The sequence below is a fragment of the Protopterus annectens genome, chromosome 11.part0, assembly GCF_019279795.1.
Source record: "Protopterus annectens isolate FY-2018-M chromosome 11.part0, PAN1.0, whole genome shotgun sequence".
In the NCBI taxonomy this organism is placed as follows: domain Eukaryota; kingdom Metazoa; phylum Chordata; order Ceratodontiformes; family Protopteridae; genus Protopterus; species Protopterus annectens.
The window spans coordinates 280,355,921-280,377,053 of record NC_056745.1 but is presented as its reverse complement, the minus strand read 5'-3'; the positions used below and the strand labels follow the sequence as shown (position 1 = coordinate 280,377,053).

General features: G+C 44.3%; 1 protein-coding gene across 1 annotated transcript in view; it reads left to right on the top strand.

The window, feature by feature from the left end:
• The window catches only part of CHPT1 (choline phosphotransferase 1), a 1,155,717-nt gene that overhangs the window by 1,085,729 nt on the left and 48,855 nt on the right, over window positions 1-21,133 (top strand). The gene's annotated exons all lie outside the window — the stretch shown is intronic.

The following is a 21,133-nucleotide window of genomic DNA, read 5'->3' as shown; positions in this document are numbered from 1 at the left end:
GACAAAAGAAAAGCAATAATTCAGCTGAAACATTATGGTAAGCACATAACTTTTTTTTTTTTAAGTAAAAAATGAGGTGAAGTACTTAGCTGCCGAGATCCTTGTTGCTTCTACAAGAGAAGGCAAATGATATCTGAGGTATTTGGGGAGAGTGGGGCATTTTGGGTAAACAAAATAGGGAGAGTTTGCAGCTGGATCACTAGAGCAGCTGGATTGGGTCTGAGCTCTGGCTCAAGGACCCAGAAGTTGGACTGAATGAATAGGATGCACTTTTAGCTTGCACAACAGTTTGGTGTAAACAAAATCTATTCCAGATACTATACTGCACTCTTGTGGCAGGAGAGGACTGATTTTACCTGTCTGAGCTGGGAATTGCAGGTGGAAAGCTCATTGTGTACTTATCTGATTAGCCTTAGGGATAGTTAGTGTAAAACTTGCTTTTTTTCTGATCATATATAAGCCTCACTTTTGCACAAAGCTGCTTTTCATTTAGTGTCAGTTACTGGTGCCTTGTGTATACATAATCATCAGAAGTTGACATTTTCCTGTAAAAACTACCCTAGAACTTTACCTCATGCTGCATTACTCACTGGCAACTAGTCTGCACGGTGAAAAGCATTTACACATTTAATTGGGGCTATTTATGTCTACCTTACCTTATTATAGCACCCAGGACTATTGCTGCTCAGAGTGCAGCTGCTTTGGGCCAAGGGTAGCATCGCCGGTTAGGTTAGCTGCAGATTACACCAAGTAAGCACCCTTCCCTCATCTAGTTACAAATACCCTTAACTCCTATCCCTTGTAAGTACACATTAGGACCTGCAACCATGGATGGATAATTTTCTGCTATCTCTGCATCTAGCTTTGTGGATAATGGGCATCCTGAGGCAATCTAGCCACTTCATTCTTAAGGAGACAAATACAGTATATGAGAAATGTAGCTACACATTGACACTGGAGGCTAGACTCGCATGTAGACACAAAAAGCAACAAACAGTTTATCAGTGACTCACACAAATCACTCACCACACCCACAAAGGACCACCCACATACACCCACATATGCATAGGTGCTCACATGTAACTTACCCCAAACTTCAAAAGGCCTCAGAAACTCCACATGCACTCAAAAAAGAAGTTATGTAATCACCATAACATTCCATCTTTCCTCAATTTTTGGGTTTGGATCCGATCCAGCTCAGCCATTACTTTAGCTTGTGGCCACCAAAAAGCTGTTGAGCTCCTCCCTTACCCATAATGCACTAACCCGTAACATGCCTCAGATCTTGTTTGCTGGCTGACATAAAGTAGAAAGTTCTAATATAAAATTCCTGACAGAAAAAGCCATATCTGGAGCTCAACATGAAGGACAGTGGTGTCCTTATAAACTCTCGTTCTTCCAGAAATCAGTTGTGAAAAAGGTGAGGAGTTGAGAAAGAATGAAAATAGACAACACAGATAGAATGTTATGGTGAGTACATAACTTCTTTATCTGATATTCAGCTACAGCAGGAATCAGCCGAGTGAGCGTAGCTAGAACAGCAACTCGCAACTCACTAAAAACACAGATTGTATTGTAACGTATAGTACTCCGCTCATATAAAATCCACAGTACTAGTTGCACTTAGTAGATATAGAACCACTGAGTAGATGTAGAACCACTAAGCATATATATTCCAAAACGCTGCCCAAAGATCGATAAATGTCCACAAAAAGAGAATGAAGTATATTCTTTAATGTAACCAGAAAAATAGCTGCCAATGCCACTAGTTAAGCACTTTCATCTGCACCATCGCAGACTTCCTCAGAACTAGTGTAAACATAAAATCAATCAGTTTAAAAACACAATTTGGCGCCAAAGTTAGCTTCTTCTTTTAAAGAGACAGGCTTTAAATTTTGTCATCCCACTTACACATATGAATCTAAATCTAATGGTCTACATTATATAAGACATAAATCCATCTAAAAATGTAAAAAATTGTGATTACATATATAATCAAGTAATAATAATACGTGTACATATACCTAACATACACAATAATCAACAATAAACGCACTAAAATACTTAAAAAATGTTGATCTATACAAAATATATGAAAAATGATTTATAAAATTTTGCTTGTAAAAATATTGCTTGTAAAAAATGGAATACTAAGAATCCAATATAAGAAAGGGTTTTATGCTAATAAATTCATTAATACCTGGACTTCTAGTAGAGTCAGTCAGGATCTGCCATTTGCTCTCCTTACAGGCTAATCTAGTCTTCCAATCACCCCATATGGTGTTTCTTTTTCCTCATCTATAATAAAGAACAAAAATGTATGTTCTTCACCACATTCTTTGATATGTCTGTATAGTGCATTCTTACAATCCATTTTTTGAATTCTGTAATAGTGTTCGTAAATCCGTTTCTTTAGCTCCCTTTCTGTTTTGCCTATATAATAGGCCGAACACATTTTGCATTGAGCTAAATAAACTACACGTTTGGTGCAACAATTTCCACCTATACTCCTTATCAAAGTGTGGTTGGTGTCCACCAACCTAATTTCACTTTTGGTATAGATGTATGTACATTGTTTGCATCTTCCACACTTACTAGTAAATATTTTTCTTTTGTTACATGCACTCTTCTTCGACTTGGAACTTTCCAGCAATCTTTTAATATTAGGACCCGTTTTATAAACAATTCTAGGTTTTTCTCCTAAAATCTTTTTGTTGGTATCTATAACTGTGATGATATCCCAATATTTATTAAGAATTTCCTTAATTCTTATACTGTACGGAGTGTAAGTAAGAACACATACTCTACCCATATATCCATTACCACAATTTAGAATCTCATTAGTCTCCCTAGTAAATCCCAGTAAAGGTTTAAATTTTAGTCCCCATTGGGTTTTAACATATTCAATGGTGTCATTAATCATATCCATAGGATATCCTCTGCTTCCAAATAGTTTGGCTAAAAGTTCCATTTCTACTTCCATAATTTCTCTAGTGGACGACATCCTCGCACATCGAATACATTGTCCTTTAATGATGTTCTTAAAGATGTGAGGGGGATGTTCACTACCAAAATATAGATAGTCATTGGAAAAAGTACTCTTACGATGTATCTTGGATATGAATCCCCCATTCATTGAACCTATATAAACATCTAAATAAGCTAAACCTTCACTACTAGTGTTGTGGGTGAACTTGAGAAATTGGGTCGTACCATTGATATATTCAATAAATTGTGTAATTTTCTCTGTTGGACCTTTCCACAAGATGAATATATCGTCCAAAAATCTCACATAAAAGGTAATGTAGATGGAAAATTCACAAGTAGTGATAAATTCATTTTCCCAATCAGACATAGCTAGATTCGCAAAAATGGGGGCACATGATGCCCCCATAGCTACACCCTTGCTCTGTCTGAAAAACTCTCCCTCAAACGTGAGATAATTATGGTCCAAAACTAAACCCATCATATCTATGATTAAGTTAATTTTGTCCCAGGACATTTGAGAAAATTTCCTTAAACTATTCCCAAATCTCTCAAGCCCTTCTTCCTTGGGTATACTCGAAAATAGGTCACATACATCAATTGTAATGAATGTGTAATGCTCCGTCCAGATATCAGGGGTAAGCTTAGCCAAGAAATCCCAAGAATCCTTAATAATAAAAGGCACATTTTGATAAATATGCTTAGTCCATCTGTCGATGGTTACTCCAATGTTGTAAGTCTTGGATTTCGAACCCGAAATAATGGGTCTAAATGGGGGCTTAGTCAGAGATTTGTGGATTTTTGGTATCCCTATTATACGAGCCATGACTGGAAAATCAACTTTTAAAAACTCTTTTAGATGGATTTATGTCTTATATAATGTAGACCATTAGATTTAGATTCATATGTGTAAGTGGGATGACAAAATTTAAAGCCTGTCTCTTTAAAAGAAGAAGCTAACTTTGGCGCCAAATTGTGTTTTTTAACTGATTGATTTTATGTTTACACTAGTTCTGAGGAAGTCTGCGATGGTGCAGATGAAAGCGCTTAACTAGTGGCATTGGCAGCTATTTTTCTGGTTACATTAAAGAATATACTTCATTCTCTTTTTGTGGACATTTATCGATCTTTGGGCAACGTTTTGGAATATATATGCTTAGTGGTTCTACATCTACTCAGTGGTTCTATATCTACTAAGTGCAACCAGTACTGTGGATTTTATATGGTACTATACGTTACAATACAATCTGTGTTTTTAGTGAGTTGCGAGTTGCTGTTCTAGCTACGCTCACTCGGCTGATTCCTGCTGTAGCTGAGGATTTTTCCAGGTTGACTTTTTTGAACATTTTTCTTGGTTGTTTGGTCAGCGATGGCGGAAGCTGTTGAAGGAACGTCGGCTGCTTTGGACAGCGCGGAAGTGGTACTGTTACGGGCTGAAGTAGCCGGATTGCACCGGGAGGTTAAAAAACTTACGGAACTAGTTTCGTCTTTGGTTAAGTCCACACAGGGTAACGGAAACAACGAACGGACATCGTCGCATATCGGTTCACCGAGGGTCCAGGATAATTTTGATAATGAAGTAATACTCACTGTTGGGACAAACTACGATATTCCTAATGGACAGGGCTGTGTAAGCCATCATGGCTCCATTCAAAGACCTTGTAACATCGACATGACACTCAAAGATACTGATGATATGGGAACATCAGAGAAGGATTTTACATTTGATTTTAGTTTTTTCCACAGTCGAGTGGAAGCGGAGAATAGAGGAGCTAAATCTAAACGTGCTCCGCCCCAAAGGACTTATTCTGCTATGGCTTGTATGCCTAACACAAAATCAAAAGGTACTGTACACAGTGAATTTTTTTCACAACCTAAAGAAAATATTGGGGGAAAAAGGAAAGTTGTTCATGGTAAACAAGTAGATAGTCATTATCATGCTATTGAAAATTTTCTCAAAAATGATTATGCTTTTGATTCAGCAGATTTTAACCATATGCCTAAATCAAATATATCCAATGTTGATGGTGATGAATATGTATCTATTAAAAACAGTATATATAAGTTGGGTAACTATCTACTACAAATACAAAATATTAAGGTTGACCAAGCCTTTTTAACACAATGTATTAATTCCCGGGTAGTCCCTAAGGGAATTAGATTTTTTAAACTTCCTATGGGAGTGGATTACAATGAAAGTACGATTTCTGAGTTTAACAGTTTATTTGATGATTTTGGAATTTCATATATGAAATTATTATTGAAATGTTATAATGAGAAATTAATTATTTTAGTGGAAGAAGTGGAGAATATAAATGAAATGATTTTGCGCAACCCTTTGTTCGAGCAATGGAGTGAGCTCTATCATAAACAATTTCAGATGGCTGAGACCACAGCTGAAAACAATTTCCGTAGGAAAAATAAAAAGTTAGAACGTGATATGGAGCTATACAAAACTTGTAAGGTCTATATTTGGCCACAGGATAGAAAGTTTAGAGCAGAAGAAGGACATACTTTGTCTAGAGGTAGGAGGGAAATGAATAGACATGAAAATTTTCAGGGAGGAAGACATCATCAGAATTACGGAAAAACACAATTTCAGAGCTATCAGAATCATGGAAAAACACAACATCAGAGTTACAGGAAATACAACCACAATTAACACCGTTATGGGAGGGCAATAGAGTTACATCTAAAAATGATGAGTCTACGATCATACAGGATGTTTCCCTGAATATAGTTGGACAAACATTGCATTCTATGGTGGAAGATAAGCCACACATTAAAAATTTCCAAGGTTTCAATGTATACAACTATACAGATACATATATTCAGGATGATTTATGCTCTCTTTTATGTAAAGGCACTAAATTTGTACCCTCCAACAAATTCAATTTAGTTGACCATATTAAAGAAATCAAACTATTCAGTAGGAGGCTGAATTTAGCCTTACTTTTTGATGATAACCAGGAAGGTGAAGCCTTTTATATACCTACAGAATTAAAGAGAAAAAGCACTTTTGTCCCCCAGTATAACCCACAGGTGAATATTTTTGATCAAATGGTATGTAAAGACCTTTATTACCTGAACAAAGAAATTGCTAGAGAGTATCGAATTAATAAGGATTTATTAGGTGATAACATTACTAAACAAGAAAGAGCTGTTTTGAATGATTATATGTATAACAAAGAAGTGAGAATAATGAAACCCGATAAGGGTGGGGGGGCAGTGATTTTTTCTCAAATGGCTTACAAAGCTGAGATATTCAATATACTGCATCAATCAGGGAACTATGAAATGGTATCTATCAACCAAATCAATATAGGCTTTAGAAGAATTGATATGATTTTGGAGGAGTATTTGATAGATAATCGGATTTCTGATGAATTATACAAGTTTTTAAAAGTTGATTTTCCGGTCATGGCTCGTATAATAGGGATACCCAAAATCCACAAATCCCTGACCAAGCCCCCAATTAGACCCATTATTTCGGGTTCGAGATCCAAGACTTATAACATTGGAGTAACCATCGACAGATGGACAAAGCACATTTATCAAAATGTACCTTTCATTATTAAGGATTCATGGGACTTTTTGGCTAAGCTTACCCCTGAAATATGGACTGAGCATTGTACATTCATCACAATTGATGTATGTGACCTATTTTCTAGTATACCTAAGGAAGAAGGGCTTGAGAGATTTGGAAATAGTTTAAGGAAATTTTCACAATTGTCCTGGGACAAAATAAACCTAATCATAGATATGATGGGTTTAGTTTTGGACCACAATTATCTCACTTTTGAAGGAGAGTTTTTCAGACAGAGCAAGGGTGTAGCTATGCGGGCATCTTGTGCTCCCATTTTAATCTAGCTATGTCTGATTGGGAAAATGAATTTATCACTACTTGTGAATTTTCCATCTACATTACCTTTTATGTGAGATTTTATATATTCATCTTGTGGAAAGGTCCAACAGAGAAAATCACACAATTTATTGATTATATCAATGGTACGACCCAATTTCTCAAGTTCACTCACAACATTAGTAGTGAAGGGATAGCTTATTTAGATGTTTATATAGGTTCAATGAATGGGGGATTTACATCCAAGATATATCGTAAAAGTACTTTTTCTAATGACTATCTATATTTTGGTAGTGAACATCCACCCCACATCTTTAAGAACATCATTAAAGGACAATGTATTCGAAAGTAGGATGTAGATCCACTAGAGAAATTATGGAAGTAGAAATGGAACTTTTAGCCAAACTATTTGGAAGCAGAGGATATCCTATGGATATGATTAATGACACCATTGAATATGTTAAAACCCAATGGGGACTAAAATTTAAACCTTTATTGGGATTTACTAGGGAGACTAATGAGATTCTAAATTGTGGTAATGGATATATGGGTAGAGTATGTGTTCTTACTTACACTCCGTACAGTATAAGAATTAAGGAAATTCTTAATAAATATTGGGATATCATCACAGTTATAGATACCAACAAAAGATTTTAGGAGAAAAACCTAGAATTGTTTATAAAACGGGTCCTAATATTAAAAGATTGCTGGAAAGTTCCAAGTCGAAGAAGAGTGCATGTAACAAAAGAAAAATATTTACTAGTAAGTGTGGAAGATGCAAACAATGTACATACATCTATACCAAAAGTGAAATTAGGTTGGTGGACACCAACCACACTTTGATAAGGAGTATAGGTGGAAATTGTTGCACCAAACGTGTAGTTTATTTAGCTCAATGCAAAATGTGTTCGGCCTATTATATAGGCAAAACAGAAAGGGAGCTAAAGAAACGGATTTACGAACACTATTACAGAATTCAAAAAATGGATTGTAAGAATGCACTATACAGACATATCAAAGAATGTGGTGAAGAACATACATTTTTGTTCTTTATTATAGATGAGGAAAAAGAAACACCATATGGGGTGATTGGAAGACTAGATTAGCCTGTAAGGAGAGCAAATGGCAGATCCTGACGGACTCTACTAGAAGTCCAGGTATTAATGAATTTATTAGCATAAAACCCTTTCTTATATTGGATTCTTAGTATTCCATTTTTTACAAGCAATATTTTTACAAGCAAAATTTTATAAATCATTTTTCATATATTTTGTATAGATCAACATTTTTTAAGTATTTTTAGTGCGTTTATTGTTGATTATTGTGTATGTTAGGTATATGTACACGTATTATTATTACTTGATTATATATGTAATCACAATTTTTTACATTTTTAGATGGATTTATGTCTTATATAATGTAGACCATTAGATTTAGATTCATATGTGTAAGTGGGATGACAAAATTTAAAGCCTGTCTCTTTAAAAGAAGAAGCTAACTTTGGCGCCAAATTGTGTTTTTAAACTGATTGATTTTATGTTTACACTAGTTCTGAGGAAGTCTGCGATGGTGCAGATGAAAGTGCTTAACTAGTGGCATTGGCAGCTATTTTTCTGGTTACATTAAAGAATATACTTCATTCTCTTTTTGTGGACATTTATCGATCTTTGGGCAGCGTTTTGGAATATATATGCTTAGTGGTTCTACATCTACTCAGTGGTTCTATATCTACTAAGTGCAACTAGTACTGTGGATTTTATATGAGCGGAGTACTATACGTTACAATACAATCTGTGTTTTTAGTGAGTTGCGAGTTGCTGTTCTAGCTACGCTCACTCGGCTGATTCCTGCTGTAGCTGAGGATTTTTCCAGGTTGACTTTTTGGAACATTTTTCTTTATCTGATATTGTCAATTTCCATTCTATCCTCACCTGTTGGGACAGAGTCCCCAGCTACCTAAATTCCTAGGTTAACTCTAAGGAAGGGTATTCCTGAGCACAGCTGAGCCAAAGGCTGTTGTTCCCCTTGACACCATACCCAGTTTATAAAGAGTAATAAAAGGTATGAGGATTGGCCCAAGTTGCAGATGCACATATACTGTCCATGGAAGCCCTAGGGAGGAACACTGAAGAAGTTGCCATGGACCTAGTTGAATGGGCTGTTAAAGCTTTTGGTAAGGATAGACCCAATTTGTTGTAGATAAATGATATGTATTCTGTCAGCCATCTAGCTAAAGTCACCTTTGCAACTGATTTGCTCAAATTAGAATCTGCAAAGCAGACAAGTAATTGATTTGTCTTCCTAATTTACTTTGCTCCATATAAGAAAAAACATAATTGCCTATGAACAGCCAATAAATGCAACATGTATTCACTTTTGTTTGCAAATTTAGGGAAGAAGATTGGCAGATTAATGGACTGGTTGATACTGAATTCTGACACCACTTTAGGAAGGAAAGGAGGGCTGGTACATAATGTTACTCTATCTTTATGAAAAAATCAAGTAGGGAGGATCACAGGACAAGGCTTGATGTTCTGAAAATCTAACAGAGGCAATAGCCACTAGAAATAAGAAGTTATGTACTCACCATAGCGTTCCATCTGAGTAGGTAAACTTCATTTGTCAGCAATCTATGGGATCCGGATCCGACTTCAGATCCGAGCCGGCAGTTTTCACAGCTTTAGATCCAAGCTCCTCCCCTACCCATAATCCCCTGCCAACCCTGACTGACCTCAGGTCAAGTTTGCCCAAAAGCAGATACTGCTCGAATACTAATACTTTCAAGATAAAGTGGGTAGCACCTATGGACCTGAATATGAAAACATTCATAAGTGAGGGGGCAGGAGGGAGGGACGGTTGCTGACAAATGAAGTTTACCTACTCAGATGGAACGTTATGGTGAGTACATAACTTCTTAATCTGAAGTAGTTAACTTTTAGTTTTGTACTCACCATAACTTCAGATGTTTGGGATCCATCTCGCCTACATTCTGACTGATGGGTTCGGAGCCGATCCCTCGGCTCCGACTCGGCACGTTAATGCCAAAGAGCGAAGTCTCTTATTGGCTGAGCTTACTATATCCCAGGATGCACCACTACCAATCCCCCAGATCTAGTTTGTCCGCATACATGCACACACGCACGCACTGCTTATATAACATCGACAGATGATACAAGATAAAAATAGTAGAACTCAAACCGTTCCATCTCTTCTGATCTCCAAGGCAGGGGGAAGGAGGGTGGGTATTAGGAATGTGAGATGGATCCCAAACATCTGAAGTTATGGTGAGTACATAACTAAAAGATGTTATGTGATCCTATCTCGCCTACATTCTGACTGATGGGACAGCGTCCTAGCACCTGAATCCTGGGTGGCTCACTGGAAAACACTCCTGAGTACCGTGGAACCAAATGATGCTCGCCCTTTAGATGCCACATCCAATTTATAGTGGGAAATGAAAGTGTGCGGGTTGGACCAAGTAGCCGCAGCACAAATCTCAGAAATAGCGAGCTTGGAATGAAGCAATAGAGGTAGCCATAGCTCTGGTAGAGTGAGCTTTGATAGACGTTGTAAGTTGCTTATTTGAAGAGAAATAAGCCTGAGTTATGCAATCTCTAATCCATTTGGAAATAGTAGCTTTAGTGATGGTTTTACCCAATTTATTATCTGAAAAGGACACAAACAATTGGTCTGTTTTTCGAATTTGTTGAGTCCTGTCTAGATAGAAGCGCAATTGCCTGTGAACATCCAATTTATGCAAGGTGTATTCCGCTTCATTTGAAAATTTTGGAAAGAAAACAGGTAGCTCTAGAGATTGTTGGAGACAAAGACTAGAACAAACTTTTGGAACAAAAGATGGATTAGGCCTAAGTGATACTCTATCCTTGTGAAAAATCAAGTACGGTGGTTTGATAGATAGGGCTTGAAGTTTTGAAACTCTTTTTGCAGAGGTAATTGCAACTAAAAAGGCAGTTTTCCAAGACAGATATTTCAACTCACAAGTAGCAGCCGGTTCAAAAGGGGACGATGTCAAGGCACGAAGTACCAAGTCAAGATCCCACGGAGGCGCAGGATGAAAAATTGGGGGTCTTAAAAGCACAGCACCTTTCATGAAAGTTTTACATAATCTGCTGCTCATCAACGGTGGGTCTATGGATTCGTGAAATTTGGAGATAGCCGCTAGTTGGACTTTAATAGTAGAGACTGAAGATCCCTGATTAAACAAGGATGTTAAAAATTTCAAGACCTCTGGTATCGGGGCAGTAATAGGGTCTAAGCCTCTGAGTTGAGCCCAGATAGCAAACCTCTTCCACTTACTGAGGTACAATTTCTTAGTGGTGGGTTTGTGGGCTGAAGATAAAATGTGAATAACTTCCGGGTCTAAGGTGTGATTTCTGACTAAGGTCGGAAGTGGAGGAGCCAGGCTGTTAATTTCAAAGTGTGAAGGGACTGGTGCTGTCGTCCCGACTGATGAATCAGCAGGTCCGGAGTTAGATCCAAAAACCAAGGACCGTCCAGAGCATATTTGTTTAGGTAGGGGAACCATACCTGACGAGGCCAGTACGGAGCAATTAGAATCATTGTGGACCCCAATTGGGAAGCTTTCTGGATGACTTTGTGGAGGAGTGGAACCGGAGGAAAGGCATAAAGTAGTCCTGTTGGCCAAGGTTGGACTAGAGCATCCGTAGCTGCCTCCCCCTGACGGAGTCAAGCAAACGAACCTTTTGCACTTTGTGTTTTGTGGTGTTGCAAACAGGTCGCAGCACGGGTCCCCATCTTTTGAAAACCTGAGCTGCTACTGTTTCGTTCAGGGACCACTCGTGAGGAGAGAGAATCGTCCTGCTTAATCTGTCTGCCAATACATTGGATTTTCCTGGAATGTGGGTCGCTACCAGGAAGCGGTTGGTAGCTACTGCCCATTCCCACACCCTCATGGCCTCTCTGCAAAGGGGGTAAGCTCTGGTCCCTCCTTGTTTGTTTAGATACCAGACCACCGACATGTTGTCTGTGTGGATAGCGATAATGCCTTGAGGGAGAAACTTGTGGAGGGCTTGTAGGGACAGAAGTACAGCCCTCATTTCCAATACATTGATATGGAGAAAAGTTTCGTCTGGAAGCCAAGAACCCTGAACTAACCTGCCCAGACAATGGCCCCCCCCCGTCTGGGAGGCGTCCGTTGTCAAGGTGGCCACCGGAGGGGGTATAACAAAAGGTCTTCCCTGATTCAGATTGGACGGCTGAAGCCACCAGCGGAGGTCCCGTTTGCACGTTTCTGTAATCAATATGAGATGATTGAGGGGGAGATCCTGAAAAGACCATTGTGTCGATAACAGCCACTGAAGAATCCTCATGTGCAATCTTGCCAGCGGAACTAGGAGAACCGTGGCAGACATTGAACCTAAAAGTTGCAGGACCAACCTGGCTGGGGCTTTGGATCTTGGAAGCAGGGCTCGGACTTGACCTTGTAATGTTTGAATCCTTTCGGTAGGAAGGAAGATGCATCAATTTTGAGTCTATCACTGCTCCTATGAATCTTATGCGCTGAGAGGGCAGCAAGACAGACTTTGACCAATTGAATGTAATTCCCAGGGAAGCACCCAGGGAGATGGTGGCTTGTAGGTTGTCTAGTAGTAGATGCCTGGTGGTGGCAGTCAGGAGCCAGTCGTCCAGATAGGGAAACACTTGGAATCCGAGACTCCTCAGGTGAGCAGTCACTACTGCCAAACACTTGGTGAACACCCTGGGGGCTGTGGTGAGTCCAAAGGGCAGTGCACAAAATTGGAAATGACTGTCTCCCAGGCTGAAGCGCAGATACCTCCTGGACGCCTGATGTATCGGTATGTGATAATAGGCGTCCTTGAGATCTATGGAGCACATCCAAACATCCTTCTCCAACAATGGGAGAATGGATTGTAAAGTGACCATTCGGAATTTGGACTTCAAGACGGACTGGTTTAGTTTGCTGAGGTCCAATATGGGTCTCAGGTCCCCTGTCTTTTTTGGCACTAAAAAGAATCTTGAGTAATTTCCGGATCCGATCTGGTCTGTGGGGACCGGTTGGATGACTCCTTTTTCTAGCAGCTTTGAAGCTTCTGCGGCTGCAATTTCCCTTTGACTGGGTGGTGGGTCCGGGATTTTTTTGGACGGTGGGGGTGGGTATGTGAAGGGAATGGTGTAACCTCCGGCAATAATCCGAAGCACCCATCTGTCCTGAGTAATAGACTCCCAGGCTTTTAGGTGCTTGGCAAAACGACACCCGACTGGCTCGAGCAGCACAGCCGGGCAATCCCTCATGAAGTGTGGGAGGCTGAAGAGCCACGAAAGGACTCGCGGTCTCCAGTGTTGCGGGGCCCTCTGCCGCCTCTGGGACGGCGTCTCCCAGAAAAATTTCCCCGTCCTCTGCCTCTGGAAGGGGAATCTTCCTGCTGTTGAGGAAAGAACTTCTGTGATTTGCGGAACCACATCTTCCCTCCTCTTTTAGCCTTGGGATAAGGCCGAAAGGGAGTGGAATAACGTGCTCCTACGGCAGATAAAGTTTTTCCCTCTTGCTCACAGCGGGTAAGAGTGTCTTTAACCTTGGGTCCAAACAAAGAGGACCCATCAAAGGGAGCGTCGGCGAAGGAAGACTTGAAGGCCTCTGCGAAATGACACAACGGTGCCAGGCTTGTCTCCGTGAGCCACGCCTGTGCCTGCGGCTCTGCCCGCCCCTTCGGCCGCATAAGAAATGAGCCTCATGGACGAGTTAGAATTCGAGGTAAGGATAGCGAACTGAGAGCAAACCGACTGGGCTAGCTGCTCAGGTAGGTTACCTGAGAGGGAGTCTGACAGCACCTTGACCAGATCCCTCTGTAGTCTGGTGAAATGTGCCAAATAATTCAGGGACCTTAGAGTAAATAGCGCTGAAGGCAGGGCGCGCTTCCCGTGCGGTCCATGCTCCTAGACTCCTTATTAGGAGGATGGACGGACGTTGAAGCCTCTGCCACGTCCTGCTGTGTAGCAGATCCCACCACCATGGCATCTACAGCCACGCCTTTCGTCAAGAATTCCTTCTCGGGTGGGGCAGACAAAAATTTGTTAGGGCGAGAAGGCACTGGTTCCACAGTATCTGGATGTTCCCACGCCCTCCGACAAACCAAATCCAGGAGCTCGTCGAAGGGCGGAGACACCCAGGAGGCGAAGGGCTAAGCCCCAAAGGCCTTGAGAAGCACTGACTCATCAGCGGAGGGGGGTTTGGAAATCCAGCCACCTCGTTGCTTAAGGATCTCTAGAATGTCTGCAAATGAGACATCATCCGAGGACGACTTTGGGGACCCCTCCACATCATCAAGATCAGTGTCCGATGTTAAGAGACTCGGGGGAGTCCACGTGCTTCCTCTTGCACGATCTCTTCCTTGGGGGCTCCTCCGAAGGCAACTCCGAAGAACCCTCAGGAGGAGGGGAACCCCCAGTGAGGGTAACCTCAGGCCCCGGGGCTCCGCTGCCTAGAGACAGGGGAACTGCCAAAGACCCAGTCTCCATGCCCAGGGAAGGTGCCGGTAAAGCCGTAGAGATGGCCGAAGAAGACTTGGCCAAGGCACTCCTCATAGCTCTAAAAGCCGGACCCCCAGAATCCTGGGAGTGTCCGGTCCCCGGAGCCATGATAGCAGACGGAAGTCCCGCAGCCGAAGCACCAAGAGGGAGGCTCGGAACAGACAGCATTGGTCCTGAAACGTCACCCCCGGGTCCAGCCGAAGAAGTCCGCGTGCTAAACTCAGACCCGAAGGCCGGGGTTGGAGTAAGGGTCGGAGCCGACCCTAGGATCTCTACTGGCTCCATCAGCACCTGCTCCGACGGAGCCGAAGCGGTCGGAGGAGGAATGGCAATGGAGTGGGCTATCGGCTCCGAAACCAATTGGGTTGGAGCTGAAACAAATTTTTGAAAGACTGGGGACTGGAACAGTCTTTGGAGCACCCTGTCTATGTCCGAATCTGACATCCTTGATGACCTGAAAGAGACCAAACGGGTCCGAGTAGGTCTCTCCAACGGCTCCACGGGACTAAGGGACCGGCTCCGAGGCGACTCGATAACTATCGGCGCCGAGGGAGTGTCCAATCCAATTTCCATCGGTGCCGAAGAGGACTTCGGCGCCGAGGAGGAAGTGTCTGAGCGGACAACCTTCATCGGCTCCGAGGTCAGTGGAGCCGATGAAGGTGACCCGCCTCTCGATGCCCCAGCCGTCGGCTCCGAGACCAGAGGAGTCGAGACTGGAGGCATCGAGGCAGACCGTTCCACCCTCGGCTCCGAAGTCCGTGGAGCCGAAGGAGAAGCCTGCCTATGTCTTTTGGAGGTCGGGTCCGACGCCCTTTTCTTTTTAGCAGGAGAAGGAGAGGATGCTAAAGCTTCTTCAAAAGATGGTTTGATAAGGCCTTTCAAAATAAGTTTATTTTTCCTCTCTTGGAGGACTCTCGAGGAAAACGCGTGACACACGCTGCAGGACTCCTGCAAATGTTTGGCGCCCAAACAATATACACAGAGAGAGTGGTCGTCCGTGATCGACATCTTAAAACTGCACTTAGTGCACTTTTTAAATCCTGAAGGCCTAGGAGCCTGTGACATTGTGGCAATCCAAACACAGAAAACTAGCCAAGAAGAAACACAAGAAACACTGACTACACTATAGAATTTTTCTTGCTCTCTCTTCTTCTTCTTTACTTTCCTGTCCTTTTAATAAGGACTAACACAACACCAAAAGGAGTAGATTCAATAACCTTAAAAAATAACAGGAATTAGCCAATAACGAACTGACAGGGGAAGGCCCTTCAACTCCGATGGGACCTCTAGTCTGTCAAACACAGTCACTACACAATATTTTACCAAGGAAAATACTCATTCAAGCACAAAAAACCACTAGATAGCTGTTAAAACAGCTTTTTGTTGAATTTTAAAGAAAATCCTGACAGAAAAGTTAGTGAAAAAACACTACTTAGCTCAGCCAAGCTCGAGACCACGTCTTTGCTTGTTAGCGGCAAACGAGATCTGGGGGATTGGTAGTGGTGCATCCTGGGATATAGTAAGCTCAGCCAATAAGAGACTTCGCTCTTTGGCATTAGCGTGCCGAGTCGGAGCCGAGGGATCGGCTCCGAACCCATCAGTCAGAATGTAGGCGAGATAGGATCACATAACATCTTCATTTGTGCAGCAACCTATGGGACAGAGTCCCCAGCTACCTGAACCTTGGGCGGCCTTCACGGAAGGATGTTTCGGAGCACTGCAGAGCCAAAGGATGCTCTCCCTCTGGAGATAATGTCCAATTTATAGTGATTGATAAAGGTATGAGATGAGGCCCAAGTGGCTGCCGAACAAATATCATCCAAAGAGACTCTAGCTCTAAAAGCCGCAGAGGTAGACATAGACCGAGTAGAGTGGGCATGGACTCCCTGAGGTGCGGGCCTGCCAGAACTTTCATATGCTAAAAGGATACACTGTGAAATCCATCTAGACAGCATGACTTTAGACACAGATTTACCCAAGTTAAATTTGGCAAAGGAGACGAACAACTGGTCAGATTGCCTATGACCAGATGTCCTGTGGATGTAGAAGCGAAGTTGTCTATGCACATCCAGTGAGTGTAATTTGTATTCCCTTTTGCTTTGGTAATTAGGGAAGAAGACTGGTAGGTTGATGGACTGGTTAATATTCGATTCAGAGGCAATCTTGGGAAGAAAGGAGGGATTGGTCCTGAGGTAAACTCTATCCTTGTGAAAAGTCAAATATGGGGGTTTTACACAGAGGGCCTGTAGTTCAGAGACCCTTCGAGCCGAGGTGATGGCAACAAGAAAGTCCATTTTCCATGGCAAGAATGTAAGGTCTACTGAAGCTGCAGGCTCAAACGGAGGAGCTGTTAAGGCCTGAAGCACCAGCGTTAAATCCCAAGGAGGGACTACATCCTTCACTGGAGGTCTGAGCAGAAAGGTGCCCTTCAAAAAAGTCTTACACAATTTCGTGGTGATCAAAGGGCCCAGTTCATTTCCCAAGTGATAATGAGAGATAGCTGCTAGTTGAACCTTGACTGTGGAGGAGCTAGCCCCCTGATGAAACAGCCCTGACAGGAAGTCTAATACCGCTGGCAAAGGAGCTGTGAAAGGATCCAAATTTCGAAGTTCCGCCCAAATGGAAAAACGTTTCCATTTGCTACTATAGATCTTTCTGGTAGAAGGCTTGTGCGCTGCTACTAGAATAGTTTTAACTGGGGAAGAGATACCGGGAGTCCTAGCTACAAGTGGAACTGGAGCAGCGAAGCTGTGAGCTTGAGATTGTCCAGATTCGGGACTGGAAGATCTAGGGGGTGGAATATTAGATCCGGATGGGGATCCAGAATCCAAGGAGGATTCACCAGATGAGACCAAAGGTAAGGGAACCAGGTTTGACGAGGCCAGAATGGGGCAATGAGGATTATCCTGCTCCCCAACCGGCTGGCCTTCTGTAGAAACTTCAGCATTAGAGGAAGAGAAGGGTAAGCATAAAGTAGACCGGGAGGCCAAGCATGCACCAGAATGTCTCTCGGAGGTTCCCCGGAGGGGAAAATGAGAGTGAAGTAGTCGTAACATTTTGTGTTCCAGGGAGAAGCAAAGAGATCGCAACAGGGTTGACCCCATTCGGCGAAAATCCGATTCACTATCTCGGGATTCAGAGACCACTCGCAGGATGGTGCGACTAAGTCTGTCCGCTAGGATGTTGGACCGCCCCGGAATGTGCGTTGCTATAAGAAAGCGGTTGGTGGAGATTGCCCATTCCCACACCCTCATGGCCTCTCGACAAAGTGGGTAAGACCTGGTTACCCCCTGTTTGTTGATGTACCAGACAACAGACATATTGTCCGACTGAATCGCAATAGTTCCTACAGGAAGAAGGTGCTGAAGTGCTTGCAATGCTAACAGCACTGCCCTCATCTCTAGGACATTGATATGCAGAGAGGTCTCTGTGGGGACCCACGTGCCTTGGACTGTCCTGCCCGAACAGTGCCCCCCCACCCGAGGCGGGAGGCGTCTGTAGTCACCGTGGCTAGGGGAGGGGCCATAGAAAAGGGGCGTCCTTCCTGGAGGTTCGGAGATTGGCGCCACCATAAGAGGGCCCTCTTGCAAGCCCTGCTGAGGGGAATGGGATGGCTCAGAGGAAATCGAAGGAAGGACCACTGGACCTGGATGGTCCATTGTAAGACCCTCATGTTCAAACATGCCATTGGCAAAAGGTTGATTGCCGCCGCCATTGAGCCTAGAGCCCTCAGGACCAATTCCGCTGGAGGAGCTGGAGAATGTAGAATGGCCAGCACATGTAGCCTCAGGGTTCATAGCCGGTCTGTGGTCAAGAAAGCTAGGAGCTTCCTTATGTTAACTTACTGTGCTACTTTCTTGCACTGCTCTTTATGAATATATATTATTTACTGATGCCTTTCTAAGTGTAAATACTTTTAGCATGTACATTTTTTTCCCCTTTTTTAAGCATAAAATTACATTTTAATCGTTAAATTTTTTTTTTCTCTTTCTGTTATCTTGTTGGAGCTTTTCTCCCCGGGCCTCTACTGAAAATGGAAATATATCCAGCTAGACCAGCCCGGTTAACAAATGTAAAATAAATAAAAATAAAATTGTGTCTAATCTTGCCCCTATGAAGTCTATAGTCTGAGTCGGGGTAAGAGACGACTTCTCTATGTTGACAGTGATCCCCAGCCAGGGAGCTAGACGAAGAAAGTAGTTTCTGGCTGCGCAGAGTAGATGCCTTGTCGGGGCGGTCAGGAACCAGTCGTCCAGGTATGGGTAGACCTGAATTCCCTGGAAGCTCAGGTGGGCTGCAATCACTGCTAACACTTTGGTGAACACCCTGGGGGCTGTGGTGAGACCAAAGGGAAGGACCCTGAATTGGAAATGACTGGCTCCTAGCCGGAAGCGGAGGAACCTTCTGGATCGCCTGTCCATCAGAATGTGGTAGTACGCATCCTTGAGGTCTATAGAGCGCATCCAGTCGTTCTCCCGCAAAAGGGGGAGAATGGATTGAAGGATGACCATGCGGAACTTCTCTTTGGTTACTGACAGGTTCAGCAGGGAGAGGTCGAGGATAGGTCTTAAGTCCCCCGTCTTTTTTGGCACCAAGAAGAACCTGGAGTAAAACCCCGACTCGCACTGGTCTGGTGGGACATGTTGGATGGCTCTTTTTTCCAGCAACTGTTGGATTTCTGTTGCTGCGGCCTCCCTCTGAATCGGGTGGGACATCGGGGAGGTATCTGGGGCTGCGTGGGTAAAGAGAAAAGAGAATCTGATATCCTCTGGATATAATGCGAAGCACCCAACGGTCTGTCGTGATGAACTGACAAGCTGCTAGGTGCTTCGAGAAATGCCCCCCGACTGCCTCCAGAGTGGAGCAGTCGGGCAACCCCTCAGGGGTGTTGCGTGGGTTGGTCCGAGAAGGGTTCTCTAGATCCAAAGTTCCGCAGGCCCCCTCTGCCTCTAGGGCGGCGTCCACCCTGCCCTCCTCTGCTGCGGAAGGGCTGGGAGTCCGGAGCGGGATGGGACTGTTGCGACTTCCGGAACCACATCTTCTTCTGTCCCTTTTGGTTCTTGGAGAAGGACCTCTGGGGAGCAGAGAAGCGGACTCCGACAGCAGACGTCTTCCCGTCCTTCTCGCTCTGGACCAAGGTATCGCAAACAGTTTTGCCAAAAAGGGCAGAACCATCAAAAGGGGCATTAGCGAAAGACGCCTTGAAGGGTTCCGCGAAATCACAGTGCCGTTGCCAGGCCTGACGCCTCATGACAAGGCCCGCTCCACTGGCTCTAGCAGCTCCCTCCGTGGCATGGGACAGTAGCCGCATAGAGGTGTTTGATATGGATCGGAGAGTGGCCATCCGGGTGGAGTGCAAACACTTGTCCTCCACCGACATGGACTCGGGGGGGCGACGCAGCGTACTCTTTGATAAGGTCCCGCTGCAGTCGAAGCACATGTGCCATGTAGTTCAGCGACCTCACAGAGAATGTAGCCGAACTAAAGACCTGCTTCCCTAAACGGACATCGACCGAGACTCCTTGCTCGGGGGATGAACCGAGGGACTCTCCTGAGCTAGTTCCCTCTTGGTGGCCGCCGCCACCAACATGGCATATAGAGGAGGACCCTTACTCCAGTGGGACATGTCAGAGGGTAGGCTAAGAATTTTGTCCGGGCACTTGGGGACTGGCTCCACAGTGTCCGGCTCCTTCCACGCCCTGGTAGTAATCAAATCTACCAGGGTGTCTGCCGGAGAGGACTCCCAAGAGGTAGACAGGCCTGCTTCAAATGCCTCCAGGAACACGGATTCATCCGAGGTAGGCTTTAGGACAGACCACCCCCCCTTTATCCTGAGCATCTCCATGATGTCACCAAATGAGACATCTTCGGGGGGTGATCTTGGGGAGCCTTCCCCTCCTCCAAATCCGTGTCCTCAGTCAAGGACTCGGGGGAGTCCAGGTGCCTCCTTTTGCACTTTCGCTTGTGAGGAACATCCTCGGGGGGGCTGTCCGAGGAGGTCTCACCGGCCACGTCTTGTTCCAAAGGAACGACCTGGGACGTCAGAGCAGGCTATCCCTGGGGCCGGGTGATGGAAGCCGGGCCCAACAGAGAAGGAGTGCAGGGTGGAGCCGTGGCAAGGGCCGGGGGCCTGGAATCTCTCGACAGGGCCCTCTCCACCACGTCGAATGCCGAGGGAGAGCTGCTCTCTCTTGGATCCGAAAGCAGACCTTCACTCGGATCTGACCGGCGGATCGGGGCCGGCGCCGAAGGGATCAGATCCGGATGGACCAGTATGCTCCGACCTGGACGGAGCCGAAGGCATACCGATACCCCTCGGATCCGAAACTCAGCCCTCTGCTCCGAGAGCTTGGATTCAAAGAAAATGGACCCGACAGACTCGAGGGAAGTGTCGGCGCCGAAGTACCCGAGACTAACGGCGCCGACACATCCCCGGCTCCAAGGCTACCTGGCTCCGAAGACTCCGAGCCCGGGAAGCGGGACGGAGAAGGAGCTATCTGGGGAAAAAAAAGGGGTCGAGCTCCCCCCGGAGGGGGGGGGGGGGGAGGCAGGAGCACTCCCATCTGCAGTTGGGCCTGGAGGAATCTTCTCATCATCCGGTCCAAGTCTGCATCCGTGAGACTTCGGGTTGATCTCGATGAGGCCACTGAAGCAGGACGGGAGTGTCGCCTCGATGACCTCGAAGGAGATCGGATCTCCTCCCCCTCAGGACTTGGTGAAAAGCAAGGGCACCGGATCCGAGACGGAGGAGACCCA